General features: G+C 53.6%; 1 non-coding gene across 1 annotated transcript; it reads left to right on the top strand.

Annotated features, from left to right (window-relative positions):
* Positions 1–6,963: 6,963 nt before the first annotated feature.
* TRNAG-UCC (transfer RNA glycine (anticodon UCC)) lies at positions 6,964–7,036 on the top strand. Its single transcript has one exon. It is a non-coding gene; the product is annotated as a tRNA-Gly (tRNA).
* Positions 7,037–9,089: the final 2,053 nt, after the last annotated feature.

The raw sequence follows: 9,089 nt of genomic DNA on the forward strand, positions 1-9,089 counted from the left end.
AGTGACAGGTCCTGTGCTGAGTACTGGATCTGGGCAACCTGATCAGACCTCAAGACCCTTCACAGTGAAGGCCACTATTAGTGCCACTTTTGGTGATGAGTAAACTAAGTCTCAAATCCACTTGCCCAAGGAGACACAGCTAGTAAATGGCAGAAGTGAGATTTAAACCAAGGTCCGCCAGGCTCCAAAGTCCATGTTTTACATCAGGAGTTCTCAGTCTCAGCACTGCTAACCTTTGGGTCAGATCATTCTTTGTTGTGGGGGCTGTTCTGTGCACTGGAGGATGTTTAGCAGCATCCCTGGCCTCTACCCACCAAAAATGTCTCCAAAAACGGGAATCCTCCTACACTGTTGGTGGAAATGTAAACTGGTGCAGCCACGATGGAAAACAGTATGGAGGTTCCTCAAAAAAAAAAAAAAAACTAAAAATAAAAATAAAGTTGCTATATGACCAAGCAATCCCACTCCCGGGCATATACCCAGATAAAACTATAATGTGAAAAGACACACACACCCTCATGTTCAGAGCAGTACTATTCACAACAGCCAAGACAGAAACAACCTAAATGTCCGTCAACAGATGAATGGACAAAGAAGATGTGGTACTTATGGAATATTGTTGCTGTTTAGTTGCTAAGGCATGTCCAACTCTTTTGTGACCCCAAGGACTGTAGCCAGCCCAGCTCTTCTGTCCATCGGATTTCCCAGGCAAGAATACTGGAGTGGGTTACCATTTCCTTCTCCAGGGAAACTTCCCGACCCAGGGATCAAACCCACATGTCTTTCACTGGCAGGCAGGTTCTTTACCACTGAGCCACCAGGGAAACCCACATATGGAATACTAGTCAGCCATAAAAAAAATGAAATAATACCACTGCAGCAACATGGAGACGGACTTAGAGATTATCATACTATGTGAAGTAAGTCAGAAAGAGAAAAACAAATACCCTATGATACCACTTACACAAGGAAATCTAAAATATGGCAAAAATGAACCTATCTACAAAAGAGAAACAGACTCACAGACATAGAGAATAGATTAGTGGTTGCTAAGGGGGAAGGGGAATGGGGGAAGGATGGATTGGGAACCTGGGATTAGCAGATGCAAAGTATTATATACAGGATGGATAAACAACAAGGTATATAGCACAGGAAACTATATTTGATGTCCTGTGATAAACCATGATGGAAAAGAATATGAAAAGGAATATACATACATACATGTGTATATATATACATAGTTTATATATATATATATATATATATATATATAAACTGAATCACTTTGCTGTACAGCAGAAATTAACACAACATTGTAAATCAACTATCCTTCAATAAAATAACATTTAAAAAAAATGTCTCCAGACACAGTCAAATGACCCCTAGGGGGCAAAACCACTCTTTGTTGAGAACCACTACTGTAGATCAGAGTTAGTGTTGCAGGAGCAAGGATTTATAAAGTAGGCATCAGGAAGCACTTTCCTTGCCCTCAGGATTGTGCAGGACTCGGGAACTCAGGGGCTGCAAGCATACACCGGCCTCAGCCAACCTTTCTCCCCTGGAGACTCCAAGGGAAGGCAAAATGTCCTCAGAGAAGGCGAAGGGGCTGAGGCTGTGCAGGTCACACTGTGGTCAAGGCAGAGACAGGATGCAGGTGGGCTCCCATCTAGAGTCAGGCCCTGGGATCTAGGACCCAGGGAATCCAGGCCAAGCTGGGCTGGAGTGGCTCTGCACATTGGAGTTGCCCTCTGGTGCCACACTGGATGGGCAAGGGCATGGTCTGGATGAGCTTGCTTCTATGCCCCCATAACCTGACTGGTACTGACCTTAGTAGGGCCTATTGAAGCTTGGGAGAAAGCCTAGGCTATGTCACATGCTAACGGTATGACTCTGAGCGGGTGACCACACCTCTCTGATCCTGAGTTCTCACCTGTGAAATGGGCTGATGACAAACCACCACTTTGGGGGCTAAGTGTTGTGTGAGATAATGTGCGTGGCGCCTCAGCCAGGGTGGACACCTGGTGAGGCTCAACTCACCTTGGCCACGGCACAGGTAAGGTCACTTTGTCTAGTCACAGGCTGTCAGCCTTGGAAGAGTCCTCGATAGCCTCTCGTGACATGGGGCATATAAATCCCCAAGCACGGCTGGGTCCACAGCAGCCACCCAGAAGTGGTACTTTCCCTTCTTCCCTCTCTAGGTTTGCAGCCAAGGAAACGGGCCCATCAGAGGCAGCACTGAGCAGCCAGCCACCAGACTCCCACCCCCAGCATCCACCCTGTCCCCCGAAGGCTCCCAGAGGGTTAGTCCAGAGGAGGGGCAGCCTGACCCCTGCAACCACTACCCCACAGAGGCCACGAACCCTGGAGGCCCTCAGATGCCTCCACAGGAAGTCCAGGACTCAGCCAAGCAACCTGGAAAGGACCTGGACATCCCTCCGTCTCTGGGGGCGGACGGCCCACCTGAGCCGGCAGGAAGGGGTCCCTCACTTGAGCCCTGCCAAGAGTTGGTCCTTGATCTAGCCTCTCTGCCTCTGCTCCCTCTCTCTTTCTGCTTCTCTGTATCACCATCCCTCTCCCTGAGGCTTTGGCTGCCAGCACCACCCCCATCACTCCCAGAGCACTGGGCTGGCCAAGTGAGAGTGGGGCTCGTGTTTCAGGGATAAGAAGGCCAGGCTAGCAGAGATGGTGCTCCTGGGCAACTCCTAGGGATGGCAGAGCCTGGATGGATCCTGCTGCGTCTAGTGCAAGTGAGAAGGATACTTGGAACATAGTCCAACCTGTAGCAGTACCTCAGGTCACCGAGATGATCGTGGGCCCGAATTTCTGCCTCAGACACTGGGTAGTAAGGGCAGAGGCCTTGGGGGGTAATACCAAATGGCAGGAAGTGCCAGATCAAGGGCCTGGAGGGGCCAAGTTTACACCCTGGCTCCACCCTGGCCCTATGTCTTAACTGTGCCTCAGCTTTCTCAACTGTGGAATGGGCAAGATAACAGTAATGCTGGCCTGGGGGGTGGCTGAGAAGATGGACAAGATCAAGCTTGCCGGGTACTCTGGGAACAGAGCTCAATCCATACTGGTGTTAACTGCGAAAGAGTTGGTGAGACCAGCTAATGGTCCACAAGTTCTGTCCTCAACACATCTGTGTTTGGGTGGAACTTGAGAAATACCTGGAGTAGGCCAAGGGGAAGGTGCTTTCTGGGAGTTCAGGGCACAGGGCTTTCCTGGGGTTCTTACAGGGTAAGCAGCCCCTGGCCTACCCAGGTCCTGCTCTGACCACCGCACAGTCCCTGCTCTTCTGGGTCTGATCTCCCGCCTCCTCTACTCCTCTGCCCACCAAAGGGGCGTGGGTGGGTGTTGATGTTGTCAGAGGCAGTCACGGAGTAACAGATATTCCCTGGCAAGGAGACCCAGAGGAACTCCCAGCTTTCCAGCACCACCCCTACCTCTCCCATCACCCGGACACAGCAGTACCCCCGGCCGCTAAGATCTGCCAGGTCTCACTCTAGGCTCTGACACTTCAGGAGTCGGCGGTGGTAGGGGTTTCCGTCACCCACAGGGCGTGGAGGGCTGCGGGCTTCATCAGCTCCCTGGCTTGCTCACCTGCCTCAGTCTCCCTCCGCAGCGGGCAGCTCACCAAGCCCGGTTTGGCGGGTGGGAAACAGGGGCGGCGGGTAGGAGCGGCCCTGAGCTGACAGGGTGCAGAGCGACCGCCAGGCACACTCCGACCCCAACCCGCCCGTTTCGCCCCCAGCAGCGACCGCCGCGCACACGCCCCCGCAGGCGCGTCTACCGCGCACCGGGCCCCGCCCCGCCTGGCCCCCGGGAGGCCTTTCTCAGCCGCGGGCAGAGGCGTCCGCCCCGTCACGTGATTCAGACCCGGCTATAAAAGACCCGGCTCTATTCCCGGGTCGGGCCGCCACCTGGAGGCTGGAGTGGCGCCGCCTCCTGGGCCGAGGCGGCGTCTTCTCACCCTTAGCTGCTGGCTCGGTTCCCGGAGTCAGAGAGACTCGGGCACTCCCATTTCATGGATGGCGTAACCGAGAGCCTGGGCAAGAGTGTTGTTCAAGGCACCTCAACCAGCTTCCTGGCTGGGAGGACGGGGGGCTGGATGGGGGATGCCAGATGGGGACGGAGAGTCACAGAAACCTAGAAAAGAAATGAATGACACACATTGGCTGTTCTGATGAAAAATAGAGCAAGTTAAGGAAAACAAAGACAAGTTTACAGAGATAAGTAGAAATTTGTCATTACTGCACGGATAATTTCATCTCCTCAGACAGATCTACAGTCCACACTGTCACTGCATCTTAAAAATTCTTACTGGAAGGCACAATCAGGGCAGGTTTCCTGGAGAAGGTGGCTGTGTGGTGGTGGCAGAGCAGTCTGGGGCTCAAGACCTCTTGTTCATTTTACCTTGGTACCAGGATGAGGGATCCCAGGCTCCTGACCAAGCTTCACCCAGGGTTTGCCAACAATGCTTGGCAAAGCTGTACGCAGGGGCAATGAGCAGTGCCTGGAGAGAAGTGGTTAGGCCAGTTGGACCAGCAGAGCCTGAGCAATGTGCCTACACAGCCAGCACCTTCCATTCTGACTCCGCCAGGAATCTGAGAGGCACTGGGGCGCCAGGACAGCCCTTCAACTCACCCCCCCACCCCCCGCCACGCTTCTCCTCAAGGCCCCTGCTCAGATTGTGCGTTGCTCTTAAAAAACCATTCCATTAAGTTTTTAACCATCTAACAAGACCCCATGCAAGAGGTCCTCCTCTAGATTCCTGTCTCTAACAGAGGAGGGCCTCTGCTTCCTATGAGCTCTGCCCTCACCTCCATCCCACTACTGGCGCGGTCCAGGGTCTTTCCTGGGACACTGACCACATGTACAGAGGCTCCACAGTAGGAAGAACTCACATGCCGCTTCCACACTAACTGGCTGTGTGACCTTGAGCAAGTGTCAGCCATCTCTGAGCCTCAGTTTCCTCATTTGTAAAATCCTGAGCCCGTGAGACTGCTCTGAGGATGGATTGAAATGTTGGTTGCAGAGGATCCAGACCTGTGCCCAGCACTGGAAACAGGCAGCTGGGTTGTTCACGTCTGTCTCCCCAGGCTCTGAGCTCCCTAGGCAGACATATGCCTCCTTGTCAATATCCAGCAGCCATCAGTGGAAAGAGACAGGTTGGCAGGGAGGAGCCTCCCCAGGGAGCTGAGTCTCACCCTTCGGCTACTTGCCCACTCTACCACTTTCACATGCTTTGGCCTTGCCTCTGCCCTTAGGCTTCTGCAGGCACAGGCTGAGGCCATCTTGGCCACAGTGGCTAGGCAGGTGGCCAGGCTATTGGGCAGGTCTTGGACAGCAGGATGGTGAGCCGTTGGGGCTAGAAACACAGCCGGTTCCCAGGCTGTGGTCTGTGGGCACCAGGTAGTCATCCCAGGGCAATAGAAGGAGGAGTTCCAGAAGAAGGCTGAAACTTCCGGATGGGGGTGATATTTGAGTCAAAGGCTGGGATATATAATTTAAACCCTCAGGTTCAGGCCATGTGGGACCCTTTACACCCTCTCTCTAGACAGGAAGAGGGGGGCATGAAGACTCAGGCTAACTGTATCCAGGTGCACCAAGTTGCCCCAGGTGGGCAACTGGAACGGGGGCATCAGGTCACAGGGAGATCCGAGGACCCTGGTTGGGAGCCTTCAAAGAAGATGAACTAGACTTTCAACTTCAGGAGGAGGATCTGGTGGCTTCAGACGCAGGGGCACCTGGTAGTTAAACTTGGGCCACAGGCTTCTGGGTTCCTCTCCCAGCTCAGCCTCCTCTGCTTGTGTGACAGCTGGGCAGGTGGCTCAGCTTCTTGAAACATGATGAAGAATGTTAAGAGCTCCAGCTCTCAGTGGCCATGAGGGTTAACTGACCCAGTAAGGGTAAGGAGGAGGCCACAGGCATCCCTGTCCCATCTCTCCCCACTCCCCAGGTCCGCAGGAGGACCTGCTGGGAGCGTGGACAGGTTCCCACAGTCCTACGGTTCTTCCCTGATACTTTCCTCTTTATCCCTTGGCCAGGAGCCTCACTCAGGCACCATGGTGAGTCCCCTGATTGCTGTCTGATTGCCTCCACCTTGGATAGATTAAGCATTCTGAGCCCATCACACAGATGAGAAAACTGAGGCTCTGGTGCATCCCTGCCCAAGGCCACACAAGGCCAGGGTTGTTGGAAGAGACTGAGGTAGCAGTCCAAGGCCTTGCCTGTCCACATGTCCTATAAAAAGGTTCCTGCCCCTTCCCTAGACAAAGGCTAGATGCTGTGGTGGGAGACATCTCTGCTGCCCTCTAGTTGGTACTGAGAGGGGCAGATTCAGGACAATTTCTCAGGAAACTGGAACAGGGGCAGCTGTTTTGTCTGGCCTGGCTGAGCCCAAATGGCAACTGGGACTTTGGCCAGTATCCCCACCAGAGGAAGGGATGGAGTCCAGCATGATTTGAGGGGCTGGGCACCTGTTTTCCTCTGCCTGGCCTGGATGCTGGATGTGAGAGGCCACATTCTTGGGTGATTGCCCTTCAGGGTTCCCTCTTCCCTTCCATATGCCTGTGGGGATCCAGTCCACAATGTAGCCCAGGCCTCTGAGCCTGAGCCTCCTGCAAAGGGCCTATTCTTATAGGTGGTTTTGGAAGGCAGTGGCTGAGCTCAGGAGGCCCAAGTCTGAGACCAGGAGTCCCCTGGCCACTGGGGGCTGGTTTCTTACTGTGTGACCTTGGGTAAGTCACCTCCTCTCTCTGGTTTCTGAATGGGGTTGTTAGTACCCCTCAGAGGCTCAGGGAATGTAGATAGAGGAGGTCTAGCACTGTGCCTAGATCAGAGTGAGCTCTCAATAGATTACTGCTATTTATATGATTTAATGTTATCAGGATGTGTTTAGGGATGGGAGGGGAAGCTTATATGGCTTGAAGTCCTCTGCATAAAACCTAAGGCTCTGGGACTTCCCTGGTGGTCCAGTGGCTAAGAGTCTGCACCTCCAATGCAGGGGGCCCAGGTTCAATCCCTGGTTAGGGAGCTAGATCCCACATGCCACAATTAAAAGTTCCCACATGCCACAACTTAGACCCAGTGCAGCCAAATAAATAAACAAGTTAAAGTGAAAGTGTTAGTCGCTCAGTCGTGTCCGACTCTCCGTGACCCCATGGACTGCAGCCTGCCAGGCTTCTCTGTCCACAGAATTCTCCAGGCAAGTATGCTGGAGTGGGTTGCCATTTCCTACTCCAGGGGATCTTCCCAACCCAGGGACTGAACCTGAGTCTCCTGCACTGTGGGCAGATTCTTACCATCATAAACAAGTAAATATATATATATATAAAACCTAAGGCTCTTAGAAGCTTAATACAAACCATCTCATCTAACTCCCCACTAACTTCCCATCATATAGATGGGAGACTAAGGTTCCAAGAGGCCAAGTAACTTGCCTAGGTAACTAGCACAAACTCCAACAGAGCCCGGAATAGAACCTAATTCATTTGTTCCCTCCAGCAGTCATTTAGCGAGCACCTACTGTGTGCCTGAGCCTGTACTAAAGCTGAGGAAGCAAGGATGGCTCCACCACAGGGTGCCCCTGGCCTGGGCCGAAAAGGACAAGGAGGAACTCCTTCTCAGACAGTGGTGAGGAGGCAGAAAAGGCACTCACACCTGGAGCAAAGACAATATCCAAGACCAATCCCAGAAACTTCTAGGTGAGCCTGGGAGGCTGGAGCATGGTGTGCACAGGGGACCCTAGGGGTCAGTGGGGGATTCACATTCTCAGGGGTCTTGGATGCCACGCAAAGGCTGGACCTGCGTTTGGGCCCTGTGCTGAAGATAATGGGAAATGAAGACTTGGGAAAGGCACTTTCAAGACAGAAACTGGAGGTGAGAAGATTGGGAAGACAGGTATTCTAGGTAGAGAAAAGGGCAGGGATCTGGAGGCAGGCCCGGCTGCAGTGAATAAGCGCAGCGTGGCCTTTATCACTCACGCTGCTCTGTGGGTCCAAAACGGTGAGGATCAGAGTACCCTGCCCCGTCCTGCTGATGGCACCTGTAGGGCAGGGGTGGAGACACAGAGCCAACGCAGAGCCCTCCACCCACCCACCCACATGCCCCTCCCCCACTGTTGCCAGGCTGATGACAGCCTGCTCCCTGAGCACAAGGTTTGCCCATATGAAAGGGCACACAGGTGTGGGTCCAGGGAGACTTCTCTGATCTTTGCCCTTCTGACCTTTGCTCTGTGAGCTTGAAGGCGCAGCCCTGAGCGGTGAGTTTCTGGGACTCTGAGCAACAGACTCAGGGGTGAGAGTGTGGGTGTGTGTATGGGGTTCCTGCACCACCTCAAACACCCTTCCTTTCTTTCACTATTTGTTTTGGAACCTTTGCCTATGGGTCTCTGGGCTTCCTGGTGTCATGGTTGGGACATGTGACCTTCCTGGTGCCTGTAGGGTTGAGCATGTCTTTGTTCTTTCCTTAGCTATAGGGCCACATCCCCTTGAGCCCATGTCCTCTCCTCCTGACCCCTCCTCATGCCTCCACACACATGACTGCCACCCCATGTGGGTCAGGCACACTGTAGGCACTTAGTAAAGACTGGCTTTCCCGGGGTGGCACCCCAAGCCCATCAGTGCTCAGCAGCGCCTGTTCACTGCATTTATTGGCTTCCTCTGGGTCTCCACAGGGCAATGGGGGCGGGAGGCGGGGGAGGCCCTTCCCCAAAGAAGTCAGGGTGGCTGAGGTTGGCTTGAGCCTCCGGAGCTCCCCGTCCTGTACCCCAGCCCTGAAAGCCCCTCTGTGGATCCAGGGACACCCCAGCCCTCTCCTGGGGAGAAAGATACACTAGGTGGGGATGTGCCCAGAAGAATCAGGACCAGCAACACACGATGAAGCACCTCAGGGTGGACCCACCTCTGCTGATGCCCGAGAGTGCCCGTAGCATTCAGAGGCAGGATCCTCTCTGCATCCCCAAGCCTGACTCCTGGAGTCTCCACCTCTTGCTGCTTTAAGATGAGGAAGTTTGGGGTGGGAAGTCACCATTACTTCCTCCCTCATCACCCTGCAATTGCTGACACAGTTGAGTGGACAAGGACGTG

Source organism: Giraffa tippelskirchi, chromosome 9, assembly GCF_054371585.1.
Source record: "Giraffa tippelskirchi isolate mGirTip1 chromosome 9, T2T-mGirTip1v1.2.pri, whole genome shotgun sequence".
Taxonomy (NCBI): Eukaryota; Metazoa; Chordata; class Mammalia; order Artiodactyla; family Giraffidae; genus Giraffa; species Giraffa tippelskirchi.